Raw genomic sequence first — 22,787 nt, forward strand, 5'->3', positions numbered from 1 at the left:
GGGCAAGTTAGTTAATCCTTCTAAGTTAGTTAGGTGATTTTTTTAAGCATCAATTTCCTTATATGTCAATTAGAAGTGATAATAAACTACTTTGGAAGGTTATTGTGAGCATGTAATGAGACAACATATGCAAAGTTAGTAGTACAAGGACATGATACGCATCTATCTTATCCTTTCCTTATGAGCATAGAAGAGGCATCCACACTTTTGTCCTTTTGGCACCAGGCATGCTTTCCTATCATCTTTAACTATTCTGAATTGGCAACATCTTTTATTTTGCTAAACTCATTGTAATTGTGTTTTTAGGACTCTAAATTCAGTTCGGTTCAAGAGGTACTTATTGATCATCTACTGTCTCCCAGAAAATATGCTAAATTCCGGAAATACAAACATGAATAACTAATTTCTTCCTTCAGGTTTCTCACAGTCTAGTGGGAGAAACAGGCACAAAACTCAATTCCATGCAATATGGTAACTGCCATGAGACATATAAAAACAGTGCTCTGATAGGACACAGGAGGGGCATCTAAGCAAGACTGGAGAAAAGGAGGTTCAGCAATGACTTCCTGAAGCAGGTGACACAAAGAATAACCAAGAATTTTCTACAAAATATGGAGATTCAGGAAGCCAGAATTCCTTTAATCTTAAGCAAATGGCTGGTCACTTAAGTGTCTGGGATAGCACCCCAACAATTTTTTGTAATGATGCCATTTGTGTAGTAACTCCTCCAACATACTTAATCAAGAGAAGGTCTTATTAAACTCGTTATGGAGAACAGGCATCTCCATCATAGCCTCAGACAGTGATTTATGTTTATAGTTTTAGAAAGACACCATGATATAGTTTGGTAGTTCTTATTCTTTGCTGTATGGTAGAATACCCTGGTGGGGTGAGCTTAAAAAATACAGATTTCTTAAAACTACAATGAGGTACTGCCTCACACCAGTCAGAATGACCATGATTAAAAAGTCTACAAATAAATGCTGGAGAGGGTGTGGAGAAAAGGGAACCCTCCTACACTGTTGGTGGGAATGTAAGTTGGTGCAGCCACTGTGCAAAACAATATGGAGGTTCCTCAGAAAACTACAAATAGAATTACTATATGATTCAGCAATCCCAGTCCTTAACATATATCCAAAAAAGACGAAAGCTCTAATTCGAAAAGATACATGCACCTCAGTGTTAATAGCAGCACTATTCACAATAGCCAAGACATGGAAACAACCTAAATGTCCATTGACAGATGAATGGATAAAGAAGATGTGGTACATATACACAATGGAATACTACTCAGCCATTAAAAAGAAGGAAATAATGCCATTCGCAGCAACATGGATGCAACTAGAGATTATCATACTAAGTAAAGTAAGTCAGAAAGAGAAAGACAAATACCATATGATATCACTTATATGTGGAATCTAATTTTAAAAGTGATACAAATGAACTTATTTACAGAACAGAAACAGACTGACAGACATAGAGAACAGACTTGTTGTTACCAGCAGGGTGGGGGATTGAGGAGGATGGACTGGGAGTTTGGGGTTAGCAGATGCAAACTGATATGTGTAGAATGGATAAACAACAAGGTCCTACTGTATAGCACAGGGAACTATATCCAATATCCTGAGATAAACCATAATGGAAAAGAATATAAAAAAGAATGTCTATATATATATATATATATATGTGTGTGTGTGTGTGTGTGTGTGTGTGTGTATGTATGTATAATGGAGTCACTTTGCTGTACAGCAGAAATTAACACAGCATTGTAAATAAACTATACTTCACCTAAAAAAATACAGATTTCTTGTTCTCACTCCAGACAACTTGAATCAGTGTCTTTGGGAATGAAGCCCAGACATCTGTATTTTTAAGAGCTCCTCAAGCAATTCAAATGCACAGTGAGTGTTAAAAATAAGTGATATAGTAGAATAAACAGTTTTCACAGGACATGTGTTCTCTTCATGGCTCAATAATGAACTTACCTTGTGATTTGAGTGAGTCATGTCATCTTTCTTGTCCTTAATTTCCTTGTCTGCGAGATGAGATGATCTCCGAGGTCTAACATCCTCATAACATGGCTCTTTTACTTTATTTCTGGACAATATTTCTTCTGTTCATCTCCCAAAGTACAAACTTTGGTATTTTGATTGCTGTACTATTTACTTTATTCAAGCACATGGTGATTCTCAAATTGATTTATACTGTGGAAGAAAATTAACATTCTCAAGGAAAAGATTTGGTCAGAGGAAAATTTTCAAAGACTTATGTAATGAAATCAAATATAATAACACTTGAGAGAACATTTTTTCATATACATAGAGAATCTAGACTGTGATGTATTAGAAGGGAGTTACTCTCCACAGGGCAGCACAATGATAGATGGGAGAAGAGTTAGACGTTAGAGCAGCCAGACTTACTACCTATTTAGAACATAGCCTAAAGGAAAACTGAACTTCTCAGGTGCTACACATGTTTTATGTTTATATTGCAGGAAAGGTGAACTGACTGACCCTGAGAGGACTTGCTGGTTAGAATCAATTTCAGGTTTTCTTCTCACAAAAATATACCTAAAATACAAGCATACAGAACGCATCACATATAGGTCAATGTACTTATAATTTTGTAAAATAAATTAGAATTATTGTAAGACGAGACACTCCATGGCCTATAAGGTGCTGCCAGTGTTAGGAATATCATCACCTGTGTTAAAAGTTTTGAAAAAAACCAAATGCCCTGAAAGAGCTGGATTATCTCTAATGTATGCTCCAGGAAAGAACACGGTTGGTGAATCAGAATGCTAGTCAGTTGTTCCAGTGCTTGAGGTCAAGAGTCAATGTTGTTTGTAGCACTACATCCAATGATGGTGGGAGGAAATCATTGATGGGAAATACCGCATGATTGGAAAGAAAGCAAAAACGTTCATCCTCCTAATGTGATTTGGTCTCCTCATTCAAGGTTATTCAAACTGGAAATAGTAGAAAAAACATAATAATAAAGGACCTGAAATCCAAGGTAAGTGAGGAGATAGGGAGTACCTGACTTCTTGAAGGGAACTCAAATTTCCAGGTCCAGATAAATTGGTCCAGCCTGGGAGAATGGCTCATGGACTATGAAAAACAGGTTTAGACACTTAAGGTCATGGAGAAGTTTAAAGAACTGAGAAATAGCGAATACATTTTGTCATTTTCTCCTGCCAAGGAAAAAGTATTCAAAGCTATATACACTTTGGACAAGGTTACACAGTAGAATAAGAATGGACTTTGGAATGACATGTACATGGCTTCAAATCTCAGCTATACCACTGAGGCTTAGAGGAAATCACATTCCTTTCTGAGTCTCGGTTTTCTCAATTGTAAATAAAATAAAATAAAATCTCAGTCTTGCAGTTTTGTTGTAAAGATAGAAGATAATATACGAAAATGCCCAGCAGAACGCTTGGTACATCATAAGCATTCAACAAATGGCAGCTCCTCTATTATTAAAATAGTCTGGGGGAGACTTTCAAGATGTTGGAGGAGTAAGACGTGGAGATCACCTTCCTCCCCACAAATACATCAAAAATACATCTACATGTGGAATGAATCCTACAGAACACCTACTGAACGCTAGCAGAAGACCACAGACTTCCCAAAAGGCAAGACAATCCCAAAGTACCTGGGTAGGCAAAAGAAAAAAGAAAAAACAGAGACAAAAGGATAGGGACGGGACCCGCACCTCGGGTAGGGAGCTGTGAAGGAGGAAAAGTTTCCACACACTAGGAAGCCCCCTCACTGGCAGAGACCAGGGTGGCAGAGGGGAAGCTTTGGAGCCGCGGAGGAGAGCGCAGCAACAGGGCTGCATAGGGCAAAGCGGAGAGATTCCCGCACAGAGGATCGGTGCCGACCAGCACTCACCAACCTGAGAGGCTTGTCTGCTCACCCGCCGGGGCGGGCGGGGCTGGGAGCTGAGGCTTCAGCTTCGGAAGTCAGATCCCAGGGAGAGGACTGGGGTTGGCTGCGTGAACACAGCCTGAAGGGAGCTAGTGCACCACAGCTGGCCGGGAGAGAGTCCGGAACTGCCTCAGAGGCAAGAGACTTTTTCTAGCCTCTTTGTTTCTTGGTGTGCGAGGAGAGGGGATTAAGAGCACTGCTTAAAGGAGCTCCAGAGATGGGCGCGAGCCACGGCTATCAGCGCGGACCCCTTCGTGGGCGGAGACTGTAGGTGGTGAGGGGTGAAGCTTCGGAACCAGAGAGGAGAGCGCAGCAACAGGGGTGCAGAGGGCAAAGTGGACAGATCACCGCACAGCAGATCGGTGCCGACCAACACTCACCAGACTGAGACGCTTGTCTGCTCACCCGCTGGGGTGGGCGGGGGCTGGGAGCTGAGGCTCGGGCTTCAGAGGTCAGACCCCAGGGAGAAGACTGGGTTTGGCTGCATAAAGACAGCCTGAAGGGGGCTGGTGCGCCACAGTTAGCCGGGAGGGAGTCCGGGAAAAAGTCCAGACCTGCCGGAGAGGCAAAAGACCATTGTCTTGAGTGTGCAAAGAGAGGGACTTCTTGCTCTGTGTGCCCACAGACGACAGAGCACCACCTCAGGGAGCTCCAGAGACAGGCATGAGCCGCAGCTATCATCTCGGACCCCAGAGACAGGCATGGACCACTACAGCGCCGCTGCTGCCACCAAGGATCCTGTGTGCAAGCGCAGGTCACTACCCACAACCTCCCAGGAGCCTGTGCAGCCCACCACTGCCAGGGTCCCCTGATCCAGGGACAACTTCCCGGGGAGAACACACTGCACACCTCAGGCTGCTGCAACGTCACGTGGCCTCTGCCACCACAGGCACACCCCGCATTCCAATTGTGACTAGCGTACCCCTCCCTCTCCCCAGCTTGAGTGAGCAAGAGAGTCCTAATCAACTGCTGCTTTAACCCCCTTCTGTCTGGGCAGGGAACAGATGCCTGAGGGTGGCCTACATGCAAGCTGAACCCCAGGAGCTGTGTGAACAAAGAAAAGAAAGTGAAATTTCTCCATGCAGCCTCAGTAGCAGCGGACTAAATCCCCGCAATTGGCTTGGCAAACCCTGCATGTGTGGAATACCTGAATAGACAATGAGTGTTCCCAAAATTGAGGTGGTGGACTTTGGGGACAACTGTGGACTTGGGGTTTGCTTTCTGTGTTTGGTTTGTTTTGGGTTTTATGCTTATCTTAGTTTAGTTTTTAATGGTTGTTTTTATTTGTGGGTTTCTTTATTGGTTTGGTTGCTCTCTTTTTTTTCCTCTCTCTTTTTGTGAGTGTGTGTGTGTATATGTTTCTTTGTGTGATTTTCTGTTTAGTTTTGCTTTTACCATTTGTCTTGGGGTTCTGTCTGTTCTTTTTTTTTTTTCTTCCTTTTCTTCTTAGCCATGTGGATGGCAGGCTCTAGGTGCTCTGGCCGGGTGTCAGGCCTGAGCCTCCAAGGTGGGAGAGCCAAGTCCAGGACGTTGGACCAACAGAGACCTCAAAGCCCCATGTAATATTAATTGGTGAGAGCTCTCCCAGAGATCTCCATCTCAACACTAAGACCCAGCTCCACCCAATGGCCAGCAAGCTCCAGTGCTGCAGGCCCCATGCCAAACAACTAGGAAGACAGGAACACAACCTCACCCATTAGCAGAGAGGCTGCCTAAAGTCATACTACGTTCACAGACACCCCAAAACACACCACAGGATGCAGCCCTGCCCACCAGAAGGACAAGATCCAGCACCCCCAACCAGAACACAGGCACCAATCCCCCCCCCAACAGTAAGCCTACACAAGCCACTGAACCAACCTTACCCACCACTGGGGACAGACACCAAAAACAATGGGAACTACGAACCTGCAGCCTATGAAAAGGAGATACTAAACACAGTAAGTTTAAAAAAATGAGAAGACAGAAATATGCAGATGAAGGAGCAAGGTAAAAACCCACCAGACCAAACAAATGAAGAGGAAATAGGCAGTCTACCTGAAAAAGAATTCAGAGTAATGATAGTAAAGATGATCCAAAATCTTGGAAATAGAATGGAGAAAATACAAGAAACATTTAATAAGGACCTGGAAGAACTAAAGAGCAAATAAACAATGATGAACAACAAAATAAATGAAATTAAAAATACTCTAGAAGGAATCAATAGCAGAAGAACTGAGGCAGAAGAACGGATAAGTGACCTGGAAGATAGAATAGTGGAAATAACTGCCACAGAGCAGAATAAAGAAAAAAGAATGAAAAGACTTGAGGACAGCCTCAGAGATCTCTGGGACAACATTAAACACACCAACATTCGAATTATAGGGGTCCCAGAAGAAGAAGAGAAAAAGAAAGGGTCTGAGAAAATATCTGAAGAGATTATAGTCAAAAATTTCGCTAACATGGGAACAGAAATAGTCAATCAAGTCCAGGAAACACAGAGAGTCCCATATAGGATAAACCCAAGGAGAAACAAGAGACATATTAATCAAACTATCAAAAATTGAATATAAAGAAAAAACATTAAAAGCAGCAAGGGAAAGCAACAAATAACATGCAAGGGAATCCCCACAAGGTTAATAGCTGATCTTTCAGTGGAAACTCTGCAAGCCAGAAGGGAGTGGCAGGACATATTTTAAGTGATAAAAGGGAAAAACCTACAACCAAGATTACTCTACCCAGCAAGGATCTCATTCAGATTCAATGGAAAAATTAAAACCTCTACATGAAAGCAAAAGTTAAGAGAATTCAGTACTACCAAACCAGCTTTATAACAAATGCTAAAGGAACTTCTCTAGGCAGGAAACACAAGAGAAGGAAAAGACCTACAAAAACAAACCCAAAACAATTAAGAAAATGGTAATAGGAACATACATATCCATAATTACCTTAAATGTAAATGGATTAAATGCTCCCACCAAAAGACACAGACTGGCTGAATGTATACAAAAATAAGACCCGTATATATGCTGTCTACAAGAGACCCACTTCAGACCTAAGGACACATACAGACTGAAAGGGAGGGGATGGAAAAAGATATTCCATGCAAATGGAAATCAAAAGAAAGCTGGAGTAGCAATACTCATATCAGACAAAATAGACTTCAAAGTAAAGACTATTCCAAGAAACAAAGAAGGACACTACATAATGATCAAGGGATCAATCCAAGAAGAAGATATAACAATTATAAATATTTATGCACCGAACATAGGAGCACCTCAAAATATAAGGCAAAAGCTAAAAGCCATAAAACGGGAAATTGACAGTAACACAATAATAGTAGGGAACTTTAACACCTCACGTTCACCAGTGGACAGATCATCCAAAATGAAAATAAATAAGGAAACACAAGCTTTAAATGACACATTAGACCAGATGGCCTTAATTGATATTTATAGGACATTCCATCCAAAAACAACAAAATACACTTTCTTTTCAAGTGCACGTGGAACATTCTCCAGGATAGATCATATCTTGGGTCACAAATCAAGCCTTGGTAAATTTAAGAAAATTGAAATTGTATCAAGTATCTTTTCCGACCACAACGCTATGAAACTAGATATCAATTACAGGAAAAAAACTGTAAAAAATACAAACACATGGAGGCTAAAATATATGCTACTAAATAACCAAGAGGTCACTGAAGAAATCAAAGAGTAAATCAAAAATTACCTAGAAACAAATGACACTGAAAACACGATGACCCAAAACCTATGGGATGCAGCAAAAGCAGTTCTAAGAGGGTAGTTTATAGTAATACACTCCTACCTCAAGAAACAAGAAACATCTCAAATAAACAACCTAACCTTACACCTAAAGCAATTAGAGAAAGAAGAACAAAAACCCCCTAAAGTTAGCAGAAGGAAAGAAATCATAAAGATCAGATCAGAAATAAATGAAAAAGAAATGAAGCAAACAATAGCAAAGATCAATAAAACTAAAAGCTGGTTCTTTGAGAAGATAAACAAAATTGATAAACCATTAGCCAGAGTCATCAAGAAAAGAAGGGAGAACACTCAAATCAACAGAATTAGAAAAGAAAAAGGAGAAGTAACAACTGACACTGCAGAAATACAAAGGACCATGAGAGACTACTACAAGCAACTATATGTCAATAAAATGGACAACCTTGAAGAATGGACAAATTTTTAGAAAAGCACAACCTTCCAAGGCTGAACCAAGAAGAAACAGAAAATATGAACAGACCATTCACAAGCACTGAAATTGAAACTGTGATTAAAAATCTTCCAACAAACAAAAGCCAAGGACCACATGGATTCACAGGCGAGTTCTATCAAACATTTAGAGAAGAGTTAACACCTATCCTTCTCAAACTCTTCCAAAATATGACAGAGGGAGGAACACTCCCAAACTCATTCTACGAGGCCACCATCACCCGAATACCAAAACCAGACAAAGATGTCACAAAGAAAGAAAACTACAGGCCAATATCACTGATGAACATAGATGCAAAAATACTAGCAAACAGAATCCAACAGCACATTAAAAGGATCATCCACCATGATCAAGTGGGGTTTACCCCAGGAATGCAAGGATTCTTCAATATATGCAAATCAATCAAGGTGATACACAGTATTAACAAATTGAAGGATAAAAACCATATGATCATCTCAATAGATGCAGAAAAAGCTTTTGACAAAATTCAACATTCATTTATGATAAAAACTCTCCAGAAAGTGGGCATAGAGGGACCCTACCCCAACATAATAAAGGCAATATATGACGAACCCACAGCCAACATCATTCTCAATGGTGAAAAACTGAAAGCATTTCTGCTAAGATCAGGAACAAGACAAGGGTGCCCACTCTCACCACTATTATTCAACATAGTTTTGGAAGTTTTACCCACAGCAATCAGAGAAGAAAAAGAAATAAAAGGAATCCAAATTGGAAAAGAAGAAGTAAAGCTGTCACTGTTTGCAGATGACATGATACTATACATAGAGAATCCTAAAGGTGCTACCAGAAAACTACTAGAGCTAATCAATGAATTTGGTAAAGTAGCAGGATACAAAATTAATGCACAGAAATCTCTTGCATTCCTATACACTAATGATGAAAAATCTGAAAGAGAAATTAAGGAAACACTCCCATTTACCATTGCAACAAAAAGAATAAAATATCTAGGAATAAACCTACCTAAGGAGACAAAAGACCTGTATGCAGAAAATTATAAGACACTGATGAAAGAAATTAAAGATGATACAAATAGATGGAGAGATATACCATGTTCTTGGATTGGAAGAATCAACATTGTGAAAATGACTCTACTACCCAAAGCAATCTACAGATTCAATGCAATCCCTATCAAACTACCACTGGCATTTTTCACAGAACTAGAACAAAAAATTTCACAATTTGTATGGAAACACAAAAGACCCCGAATAGCCAAAGCAATCTTGAGAAAGAAAAACAGAGTTGGAGGAATCAGGCTCCCTAACTTCAGACTTTAGTACAAAGCTACAGTAATCAAGACAGTATGGTATTGGCACAAAAACAGAAATATAGATCAATGGAACAGGTTAGAAAGCCCAGAGATAAACCCATGCACATATGGTCACCTTATATTTGACAAAGGAGCCAAGAATATACAATGGAGAAAAGACAGCCTCTTCAATAAGTGGTGCTGGGAAAACTGGACAGCTACATGGAAAAGAATGAAATTAGAACACTCCCTAACACCATACACAAAAATAAACTCTAAATGGATTAAAGGCCTAAATGTAAGGCCAGACACTATCAAACTCTTAGAGGAAAACATAGGCAGAACACTTTATGACATAAATCACAGCAAGATTCTTTATGACCCACCTCCTAGAGAAATGGAGATTAAAAAAAATAAACAAATGGGATCTAATGAAATTTAAAAGCTTTTGCACATTAAGGGAAACCATAAACAAGACGAAAAGACAACCCTCAGAATGGGAGAAAGTATTTGCCAAAGAAGCAACTGACAAAGGATTAATCTCCAAAATATACAAGCAGCTCATGCAGCTCAATATCAAAAAAACCAACAACCCAATCCAAAAATGGGAAGAAGACCTAAATAGGCATTTTTCCAAAGAAGATATACAGATTGTCAGTAAACACATGAAAGAATGCTTATCACTAATCATTAGAGAAGTGCATATCAAAACCGCAGTGAGGTATCACCTCACACCAGTCAGAATGGCCATATCAAAAACTCTACGAACAATAAATGCTGGAGAAGGTGTGGAAAAAAGGGGAACCCTCTTGCACTGTTGGTGCAAATGTAAATTGATACAGCCACTATGGAGAGCAGTATGGAGGTTCCTCAATAAACTAAAAATAGAACTACCATATGACCCAGCAATCCCACTACTGGGCATATATCCTGAGAAAACCATAATTCAAAAAGAGTCATGTACCAAAATGTTCATTGCAGCTCTATTTACAACAGCCAGGACATGGAAGCAACCTAAGTGTCCATTGACAGATGAATGGATAAAGAAGATGTGGCACATATATAGAATGGAATATTACTCAGCCATAAAAAGAAATGAAATGGAGGTATTTGTAATGAGGTGGATGGAGTTAGAGTCTGTCATACAGAGTGAAGTAAGTCAGAAAGAGAAAAACAAATACAGTATGCTAACACATATATACGGAATCTAAGGAAAAAAAAAAAAAAAAAAAAAGGCCATGAAGAACCTAATGGCAAGACGGGAATAAAGACACAGACCTACTAGAGAATGGACTTGAGGATATGGGGAGGGGGTGGGGTGAGATGTGACAGGGTGAGACAGTGTCATGGACATATATACACTACCAAATGTAAAATAGATAGCTAGTGGGAAGCAGCCGCATAGCACAGGGAGATCAGCTCGGTGCTCTGTGACCACCTAGAGGGGTGGGATGGGGAGGGTGGGAGGGAGGGAGATGCAAGAGGGAAGAGATATGGGAACATATTGTATATGTATAACTGATTCACTTTGTTATAAAGCAGAAACTAACACACCATTGTAAAGCAATTATACTTCAATAAAGATGTTTAAAAAAAAAAAAAAAAAAAAGGTTCTGATGAACCTAGGGGCAAGACAGGAATAAAGATGCAGATGTAGAAAATGGACTTGAGGGCATGGGGGGTGCGGGGGGAAGGGTAATCTGGCATGAAGTGAGAGAGTGGCATGGACATATATACACTACCAAATGTAAAATAGCTAGCTAGTGGGAAGAGATCAGCTCGGTGCTTTGTGACCACCTAGAGGGGTGGGATAGGGAGGGTGGGAGGGAGACGCAAGAGGAAGGGGATATGGGGATATATGTATACATATAGCTGATTCACTTTGTTGTAAAGCAGAACTGACACACCATTGTAAAGCAATTCTACTCCAATAAAGATGTAAAAATAAATAAATAAATAAATAAAATAGTCTGTGCCTCAGGCTTGATTATTTTTGTACTCATTCTTGAGTTTCTCCGAGCCCTGAAGAAAAACTTATTGGGAAGATACATTGTAAAATCACCAATGTGGATACACCCTGTGATTCAGGCGAGTAATTGCTTCTGAAGTTCCTTGGTAATGTGGAGTCAGGCTAGCTTTTACCCTCCTTAGGGACAGCCATTTTGAAAGAGGTTTTTTTTTTTTTAAAGTAGTGCCAAACTATTTAATGTTTTGGATTCTCTCTGTAGCTAGAAAAACACCCAGAGTGCTTTGTTTAAAAGAGAACAAGAGTTAGTTTTGTTTCATCTTGTTTCATTTTCTAGATGACCTCACGACCTCTTTTGCCATCCTTTTTTGGTGTTGGGCAAGAAGCATTACACATGTGTGTCCTCTATCCCATGGGATGGTGCCCAACAGTGATGATATATGTGTGTATTTTGGAAGGTGATTTGGGAGGAAATGTAAAATAAAGATGTAAAATATTGCTTGCAATAAGCTCCTTTTGAAGTTATAAGGCCTAAGGTCTTAATGACATAGTACAAGATGAAGCATGTTCATAGCATAAAAATAGATGTGATTGGAAACATACTGTGTTTTTTTTTCTCTAAAGTTTAGCTCTAGAATTTGGGGCTCAGTGCTGGAAATTTCCTTGCTTCTGAAATGTAGTTACTTTTTATTGTACAAAATAGGCACTCAAAATAAATGAGCACTTGATGCATACATGAATAAATGAAGAATATATTTTATAATCTGGAGCAAAAATATGCAGTGTACACAGTTGTCTGGTAGATCACTGCTGCCTCAATTTGAAGCACTATTTAGTGACCAAAGCTAGCAAACTGTCAACATACCTTGAAATAAGCATATTGGCAATGTAGGTAAGTTGGCCCTGAATTAAGGTAAGCAAAACAAACTATTTGAAACATTTCTTAGAATACTCTCAAATTCAAGCCATGAGGACCTGACATTCATGTCTTGAAAAAGACAAACTAGTCCTGCTTGCCAATAACTGGTTTTGTAGAAATTCACTTAGTATCTCTGAGCCTCAGATTCCTTATCCATAAAATTGGAAAGGTCTACTATATCATCCTTAAATTCCCTTCTAGCACTCTTTACAATTCTACATTCTACATATAAAATTAAAAATATATAATTTATGTTTTTATACATTTATATATATATATATATAAAACACTCCCAAAGCAATAAAGATGTCAGCTGACTTTTCTAAAAAATATATGTATATATACCCACCAAAGTTAAAGGTTCTGGTGGCTCTGAACAGCTACAAGCAACGCTGCTTCTATAAAAGCATTCTCTTTGCTGAATCAATATTGATATAAGTTGGAAAATGGTTTGGGGCCCCTTTTGTGTGGTCTCTCACAGCAGTACTGGGATCACAATAACAATGGTATCTTAAGAAAACACTGGACATATGCATTAGTTATATAATGTTTGTCTTAAAGAAAAATACCGAGTAAAGAATCATATACTTCTTAAACATGAAAGTAGATTAAGGAAATATGTTTCAAATTCTCCATTTTACAAAGGAGGAGGCTGAGGTCGAGAACACTTTAGTATTATATATGAGATCATATGGGAAAATACTTCTTATCTATGGAAATTTTGAAAGAAAAAATTATGCATGTAATGGGTATAGCTTTCATTCAAGGAAACATGTCAGAAGTTATCATATGGGGATTATAAATCCTTTAGAGGTCTGTACATTTTAATTTAACATGCAAAGGGCATTAACCATACTTACGTTCCAAAATCTTTCCTTTTTTGATGTTCTAATATATTTATTATACACAATTATCCCATGGTACATGAATTGATAATTGTTACAAAAATTCAAGCTCACAGCTTACCAAAGTCATATTTCTCCCTATGATGAGATCAGAGTGGTAGGCTATGGGGTAAAAATTTCAAATTCTTGACTCTATCTAAAAATATGTAATCAGAAACATAATGGTTTAATTAGTCTCTTGGATGCTCTGAAAATGTGTAAGTATAGTATTACCTATAAAGTAATTGTGAAGACATGATTTGTATGTTTATTTTTTTATTTTTTATTTTTATGTTTATTTTTATTTATACCTTTATCTTTCACTATCCACCATTTCATATTTTTCCACATTAACAAGCCAACAATAAAAACTGATATTTTGAAAATGTTTTCCTATCTTATTTACATTATTTATTTTTAATTAAAATTTCTCTTTTTATTGACACATGCATTCATCTTACCTGTTAGCCGATAACAGAACTATGCCCATTGAGATGGTTCATAAGAGAGGGCTTTTCCCCTGAAATATAGCTATGAAATATTCAGCCCTCTCTTATTTTTCTTTTAGAATCATATCAAAAATAGTCTTTTGGGAGAAGCAAATTAGCTCAGGTACAGAGAATGAGCATCGCATTAAAATGTTCCTGGGTAATAAGCATACTGAAATGCCTCAAGTGTAAGTAGATGGTGCAGATGGGTAATTTGAATATGCATACATTCCTGCCTTTATGTTGCTCTGCCCTACTTAAACTACCATCCATTTGAATTAATGCCGTAGCATATCTATCCTTCTCTACCTTGCATGCAGGGTTCAGACTGAAAAGTATTCTTCTGTGCTGTATTATGGATGAAAGATTTGATTAGGATTTTTTTTTCAGTGCCAGTCTCAATAACATGCAGCTGAAGCATCCTCACTCACCATTACACCTAGGGAGTGTGGGTGTTCTCACTTAGATAATCTTACTAACACTGCCACGGTATCTCTTTTTAGCCCATAGAACATCTGGCCTGCTTGTGGATTACCATGGTTCCAAACTCACAAATAAACCTGATACATTCTCTGCATGCTAGATCATGTCAGATTTCAGTAAATTATCATCTTGTGACATGTAGTCGTTTCAGGTTACCCAACAGCAATTAAATCCCAAACTAGTGTGCAAAGGAAATTAGCTTAGCTCTTACAACATGCTGAATTCCTCAAAGTAGTACAAATAGACACAAGGTGATGACATGAGTGTACAATAAACTTAATATGAGTTTAAATCAATTTGCTTATGTAGCTCATTCCATGCCTTTTCTTAATAAGAAATAGAAAAAAAATGAGGGAGCACATAACTTATTTAACAAATTATGGGGTACTTTTTATTGGTCTTTTTCCTTCTCATAACACAAAGAGAAAATCATCCAGGCTCTCTTAATATTTGTTCTTCCTTGCAATCTCTAGAATTCCTACTGTGAACCAAAATGATGAAATAATTAGCATGCACATTTTTGTTGTACACAGTCTCACATTTTATTAAATTAGTATAAGTGTGGTATTTGGATTGCAGTATTTGTCTCTCTGGAAAATTTATTTCTTTTCTTCCTGTTTCCTTCCTTTCTTTATACTTTTCCTAATGCCAATATACATTTATATTTAGACCTCAGGTTGTAATCCAAGGTTGAACAGATGTTAGTTAAGATTTTTATTATTTTAATTCTTATGAGGAACTGTGGGGCAAGAAGTAGAGGGGAAGGTTTAGAAAGAATTGAAAAATGGAAGGCAAGAAGACTCAATTGCTGACAAGTGCTTATTGAACACCACGTCTTGCATCAGTTTGATACTGATCCATAAATGTAATTATGGCTGTTAGTATGGCATGCAGTAGAGAAGGGCCAAGGAAATCGGGCTAACAAAAGAAGCAAGGTCTATGGTTATAGAAGAAAGAAACTACTTAAACTTAGGAACAGATAAGGATAATTTTTCAGAGCTTTACATTCAAAACAATTTGACCATGTTCATCAAATACATTAATACAAAAGTTTTATATACTCTTGGAAGACATCTAAGGTCCGGAGTTTGTCTTTCCAAAATACAAGCAAATGGATTGCAGGTCAAAAGATCATCTATACTTAATAAGTTGTTTGAAACTTGAGATTCATTTCCCCATAAAAATACAGTTATAGGGACTTCCCTGGTGTCGCAGTGGTTGAGAGTCCGCCTGCCAATGCAGGGGACACGGGTTCGATCCCTGGTCCAGGAGGATTCCACATGCCGCAGAGCAACTAAGCCCATGCGCTACAACGACTGAGCCCGTGTGCTGCAACTACTGAAGCCCGCGTGCCTACAGCCCGTGCTCCGCAACAAGAGAAGCCACCGCAATGAGAGGCCCATGCACCACAATGAAGAGTAGCCCCCGCTCACCACAACTAGAGAAAGCCCGCGCACGGCAACGAAGACCCAACGCAGCCAAAAATAAATAAATAAAATATAAATAAATTTATTTAAAGAATACAGTTATAAGTAGTTAAGTTCTCACATCCAGTGTTGAAGGTTGGGTTCACTGGGAAACGGACTTTGAGACATAAATGTGCTGCTAGACGTTTATTGAGGAAAAGGATGAGCATCTGTGGGGGAGGAGTGAGGAAAGCAGGACTGGGCAGAGGGAGAAGTTGAATCGTGTGCAGTCATGACAAAGGCCTCAGCTCATCCCACGGGGAGCTCTGGAGCTGGAATGGCTTTCAGAATTATCTCAAATTGAGACAAGGGGGCAGGGCCTTTATACTTTCATACTGACCAGTCATGAGGTGCAAAATAACCTTGGGGAAAGGGGGTGATGTGCGTGAAATAATCTTTGTTCAAAGCCAGATCCTAAGGAGGGACTCAATTGGAAGCCATCAGCTAGCCAACACTGCCGGAAGCTGGGAAAATGAGTGTTTCAGTCCTGAAATGGAGAAGGAGGCAATCTGGGTGGCTGACCAGAACATCCGCTATACTAACCCACGACAGCCTGTTTCATCCTTAACACACTTGAGCTATCAGCCCAATGATGCCACCCTTGATACAGGTGGGCTGTGTAATAAGAGAAGGAGCTAGCACTAAGCAAAATGTCATAGGAGACAAAAGCTGTCACTGTCATCCTTCCACTTCCTTCTATATAACCCTTCTTCATTACCACCTAGTGACTCATTCCTCAGGCAGTAGGTTCTTCATGTTGTCCTAAACTTCTACCTTTCCCCCATGCCCCCCACCACATATACACTGCAGCATTCCATTCCTTTTTTTTCTCACACGGAGCTGTTTATTTTAGAACTCGGTAACTAAACATAGTAAATAAATGCAGAAAGAACTGACATTTCACTTAAAAACCCAGCACCATAAAAATTGGTAAAATTTAATGATTTAGTTATCTATAATTTGTAAATCAAAGTCACATATTAACAGTATACTCATGTAAAACATGCAGCACTCCACTCTTACTGGCCCTTACTGTGCTCCAGCTCGAAAGGGACCAACGTGTTTCACAAAGTTGTCAATTCTCTCACGTAGCACAACTGAGTTCTAAGTGGATGCAACTGTATTGATGATGTCTACCAGAAGGTAAGAAAGTCTGACAGTCTGTTCCTCTCACAAGCATTTTCACTTTTTTTTTTTAAATTGAAGTATAGTTGATTTACAATATTATGTCAATTTCAGGTGTACCGCAAAGTGATTCAGCATTTTCACTTTTAAAGAGAAGCTGTGGAAAAGCTGAATGAATTCCCAACTGGTGGAATTTCAGGTAGTATAACGAAGTGAAATGAAGATAATGAATTTAGGAGCAGGACTTTATCTGCCCTTGAGCTATCTCTCCTAAACTGATTCACAGTAGAGAAGTACACTTAGAGATCTTCTAAGAAGACTTCACTCAAATCGCCACAGAAATATCTGATCTTTCTATCAAATTTTTACGAAAAGAGAATCCTTTAGTTGATAGACTTGTGGTTAAGAATCACTATAGATATTGATAGTATTTTATCCTTCATCAGAATCATCTTGATTTTTACACAAAGCTCTATGTTTTCGGTTACGAAAATATATTCCAGCAAGTTCAGTATTAGACTCCACTACATTAGTGTTAGTAATTCATCTACAATGAGAAGTTAGATGACAATTCTCTTGTAGACTTAACTTAAAATGTTGAGGAAATTAATTTCTAAAAGCCTAACCTTTCTGCTTGCTTCTTCAATTTTCCAACACGTAAAAATATGAGATTAATTTCCAGTGTTCCATATGCGCCATTTTGTTAATAAACTTTAGTGAGAATATGATTTAATTTCTTATAAAAGAGAATTATAAAATCAACCAAAAATAACATGCCAGTGACTTTTGATTAATATTCATCCACAGGGTCCTTTATACTGGCATCTTTTTGTACCATCACACATCTTTTTGGCTTAAAAATAATTGCATAACTTTACATATTTCAGGATATGGCAAGAGTAGCAAACTCTCATAGTAAAATTCATTAATTGTTTCATGTAATACATTTATTAAGTGCTTATCTGGTCTTTGGGGACCTGCCAATATTAGAACAACCTTATTTTAGATGCAATTACATAAAGCAACAAGCTGGGTGGCTGGGCTTACTAGATAAAGATAACAGCACTTTAGAAAAAAAGAAAACAAATATTTAATAAAAACTGAGGCAATTCTCTAGGTAAACTATATACAGGCTTTTCTGGTATAGAAATAGCTAATTTCAGAGGTCTTCTATGAGTATGGTCAATAGAGTCACTTTTTCTCTAGCCATAAATGCCTAGAGTCAAAATCATAAATCTGTTTCTCTGTCACCTTCCTTTATTCTGATTTGTAAACATTTACTGAGTGCTTTGTATGCAGGATAATTTTATTTACTAGTCACTATAGGCAAGGTGCCCAGGCCCTATCAGATTTTCAAGGAACCCAAAAATCTGTTTGCGACATTAAAAATAAAAACTCTTGGCACCCAATTAAGAAGAAAAAACCATAAAACAAGATCATTAAATGCTTAATTAAATGTCCACAAAAAGTAGCATTAAGTCAACTTCATTGTTAAATTTAGTATTCATAAAATTTTAATTGCATTTGAAAAAACTTTATGGGTTAGATCTTCTCACTTAAAATGGAAGAATTTCCAAGTATGCATATGATGGCACAGAAATCACTGTCAATCACAAATAAATGAATTATTTGCAGACTAATAATTTCAAAGCAAAATTACTTAAAAATTCTTTTAAAATGTAGGGTGTTTGGGCCCCACAAAGGTATTAAAATGATTATACATACATGTGCAAGCTGCCGTTCTATACCTTACATAGATTATCTAAATCGATCATAACCACTTCAATTTAATTCAATTCAAGGAAACTTTTTGAACACCTACTAGGATTGCTGAACAAGCTCTCAAAGTGTGTGCATTATCTAAATTGATCTTCGTACTTTCTTTTCTATTCAACAGTAATTTATTCATTATCTACACTGTGTCTGGCACTGTGTTAGTTACTCTGGATACAGAAATAAGATGGTTATGTACCCTGCTCTCAAGGAGCTCAAAGGCCAAGAGGAAATTCAGACAACTAAGTAAAAATATATATGAGAATGTGATAAGTGCTACTATATAAATAAGCATGGTTGGTCTATGACATTATCTAGGAAGGAAACTTCTTTCAGGTTTGGAGGAATAGAATAGGCACCATGGAGGAAGACACTTCTAAAATCAAAACCAGCAGGATAAATTGAAGGTAGTCAAGGAAATGGGGTGGAAAGGGGCTCGAAAGTTCCAGGAAGAAAGACAAAGAGCATGTGCCACTCACAAGGTAAGAGAAAAGGGCACATGGAAAAAAATCAATGAACAAGGTGTGCTTCTATGTCCTCTAAATAAGTACAAGGAGTGCTGACCATGTGACCAAAAGCAGACAGAAATCTCTGAGAACCCATCAAAAGACTTTTACATCAAAAATTGCTTTTGATCAAGCAGAACAAAGCCTGTTAAAAGTTGTCAAAATCTGCATTAGACAAACCGATTTCTATATCAAGAAACTAACATCTCCACCCATATCTCCAAATTTATGCCTTCTCAGAATGTCAGCTGTTGTGTAAACATGACCTTTGAAAGAAGCAATTTGACTAACGATTTCAAATCATTCAGTGAAACCGTGATACAGCTGCATCATCAGAATGAAAGTGAATGGCCCATGCAGAGCCACTAATATAAGCCATTAGCCATATTGTGCCTTCAGGAGAATTATATGACCTTCCAAAGGCAATCCAAGTATTTAAATGTTCTAGGGACCCATCATGTAAAGTGTAACTGACAAACAGCTTGTCTAAGGCAACTGGGTCCCACAAACTTTAAAAAAATATATTTAGGGGGCGAGATCTATAAGAACCAAGTTATCTGGACTATAGCTTCAGGTTTTAAAATAGCAATTTGAAAAAAATACGATTAATAAGAGACTGCTGGGAGACAATTCTCCATGGATCTATTGCATTTCTGTATGTTTTACAAACAGAGGAACTGATTGCCTTTGTTCTGAACTATCCTTTCAGAGATGTTTGTGTACCAAATATCTTTGGAAGATAGAGATAGTGGCTCCCTCCAGAGCCAAGGGCAGGTTTGTTTACTGTCCAGTATCACAAGAGATAATGTCTTCCTCTAGAGCAAGTTGAGACAGGTTTCCTTGCAGCCAATTATAGATGATTAGGGCTTCTTAAGCATGGGTTTCCTCAGGTGTGATGTAAATCCACGGTGTGGGCCACCCTGTTATTCCTGTGGTTATTGGGGGGAGGTCAAGGGGAGCTGAGATGAACATGTGCCATGATAAATAAAGTCCTTTGTCTCTGATCCAGGAGTCTCATGTTTCTGTCAGCATTAATGGATTATGGCAGGCTAACTTGTTAGCTTGCAAGTAGGGTAAAATCTCAGACTCATCACCATTCTTAAAAATAACCTTTTCATCTTCCACGTGTTTGATAACAAATCCATATCATAAGATTTATAAACATACTGATTTATTTAAATATTTTGCTCAGTTTAAATAAGTTAAATCTTTGCCTGAGCTGAGTTTTATGACATCACAATTCGCAAATGATCCTTATCTATAAGATTAGATATTCATTATTATGAGACAAATTTATTCCTTCCTAGAGATAATTCATAATTAATAGAAATATTGTGAATTAGTGGTTTACCAAATTGTAATATGGGAAATTGTAATATGGGAAAGGATTCTTGCTTTCTCCTGCCCTAGAAGGATTCTTATGGTCAGATATCAGAATGATACATAAAATACTTCTTGAAACTTTATTTCTACTCTTAAATGAGGTGATACCAAGACTGTAATTAACTTCTGAAATCTTATGGGATTTTTTTCTCCTGTGACAGCTGATGGGCTTCTGCAAAAAAACAAATTATCCCAGGCTCTTTGCAATTTGATTCCAAGTTTCCAGTCACTAGAGTGTGTCAACTTATTTTCAAAGTTGACTTTAATACCTTAAGTCTATGCTTTATGACCTGAAGTATTCTGTTGCATTCTGAAGCATATATGCATTCTAGAGTGAGTCCCAGTAATGGTATCAGACTCTAGTTTATGCCACAGGATGGCTGCACACTTAAACTGCTGCACTATAAGCATCATTATATCAAGACTGATGACCAGCCACAGATGAGCAGCCAATATCCTATGGTAAAATAAAGTCGTAACACAGGATGCAAAATATATGTCTTTAAGCCAACTGGCCCTGAAGATAAGTACCCCCATAACTTTGATTCTGACCTTCTTTCAAAGATTTGAGCTTAACTCTAATTTTGAAAATGACACAAAGTGGACTAAGCACACATAAATATTAAAAATACCTAAAGCCAATGAGGTGTTCATTATTTCATATCTAAAAAGGTACTGCTGTGAAGAACTTCAATCCAATCACTTTATGACAATACCAGAAATGTTCAACTCCTAATATTTTACTCACTAAATTTTAAATAACTTTTCAATTGAGAACACAATCATGGTATTTTGAATTGAGGTAAAATTTCTCATCTCACTACCTTGACTTAAAAAAAAACAAAAAACATTGTGGCATCTTTTGGAAAATAATTACTATGTTTTTTGAGACAAGTAGCTTGAATTTAAAATTGGCCCAAGGGTGTGACAAACTTTGAAGTCAGGTAAACTCATCAGATTTCTTTTCTAAGCAAATGATCCAGTGTTCACATAGCATACAAAATATACAACTTTGAGACAAATAAGCTTTTACAAATAAGTGTATTACAATAGTATGAATTAAAAATTTAAAAATCCAAGTGGCTGAAGTTCATGAAGTAATACATTTTATTTGCAATATAAAATGTATTTTAAATTTATTCAACAAAACTTTTTGGGCACCTGCTGTGTGCTAGAAACTATACAAAACACTGGAGATACAGAGTTGAGTAAGATAGCCTCCTGTCCTCAAGGAGCTTGTAGAGATGAGGACAGTGATAGAGTTATAATAAAACATGCTATGAAAGCGTGGAGTAGGGACACCCAACTCAGCCTGGGGTAATCAAATGAATGGTTTCCATAGCTGAGTCTTTAAGGATGAGTTGTAGTTGTCCAGAATGCACTAGGATGCATAAAAGTGTATCTGTGCAAGAAAGAAGATGAACCTATTTCCACTTGATGGTCTAGCTTACCTAGGTAAAGCAGGGGTGAGCTTATGTGTGGAGTAGGAGGCAGCGTGTTGTCTGGTGGGGTCCTCAGAAGAATGGTGTTACCTGGGGACTCCAAAGAGCTATTAATCCTCACCAAATGAAATAGTATCTCAGTCTGAAGACCACAATTTAAAAAAATATTTTCTTTTTGTTATAACCCTTTTAGCACTGTTTGCCTTTTTATTTTATTTATTTATTTATTTATATTTATTTTATTGAAGTATAGTTGGTTTACAATGCTGTGTTAGTTTCAGGTGTACAGCAAAGTGATTCAGTTATACATATATATATATACATATACATATTCTTTTTCATATCATTTTCCCTTATAGATTATTTAAAATATTGAGTATAGTTCCCTGTGCTATACAGTAAGTCCTTGTTGGTGATCTATCTTATATACAGCAGTGTGTATATGTTAATCCCAACCTCCTAACTTATCCCCCCTTTCCTCTTTGGTAACCATAAGTTTGTTTTCTATGTCTGTGTGTCTACTTCTGTTTTGTAAATAAATTCATTTCTACCATTTTTTTTTAGATTCCACATATAAGTGATATCATATGATATTTGCCTTTCTCTGTCTAGACGGCTTAGTTCACTTAGTATGATAATCTCTAGATGAAGACCACAATTATTTTTACACAGTGTATTTGCCAATACTTTGCCAAGACTTCTGTTATCTGGTTCTGTCTTTAAAATATAACCCATTTAAAATAAAGCTGACCCAGCTCATAGAGTTGTAGGAAATAATGCTGCAAAGAAAAGGCCTATTACAATGTTACATAATTATAATGCCTATAATGTTTCCAAGTTTTTGCTACCATCTAAACTGATGTGTGACCTTGCACAGATCATTTAACCTCTCTGCTACAGATGTCATCGGTAATTTGGGAGTAACATCACAAATG

The 22,787-nt window shown here is 37.7% G+C and overlaps 1 protein-coding gene across 1 annotated transcript in view; it reads left to right on the forward strand.

The window, feature by feature from the left end:
• LOC309621384 (testis-expressed protein 13A-like) overlaps positions 1 to 22,787 on the forward strand; it is a 197,508-nt gene that overhangs the window by 173,656 nt on the left and 1,065 nt on the right. The gene's annotated exons all lie outside the window — the stretch shown is intronic.

This window comes from Balaenoptera borealis (genome assembly GCF_965194805.1).
Source record: "Balaenoptera borealis genome assembly, contig: HAP1_SCAFFOLD_375, whole genome shotgun sequence".
Taxonomy (NCBI): Eukaryota; Metazoa; Chordata; class Mammalia; order Artiodactyla; family Balaenopteridae; genus Balaenoptera; species Balaenoptera borealis.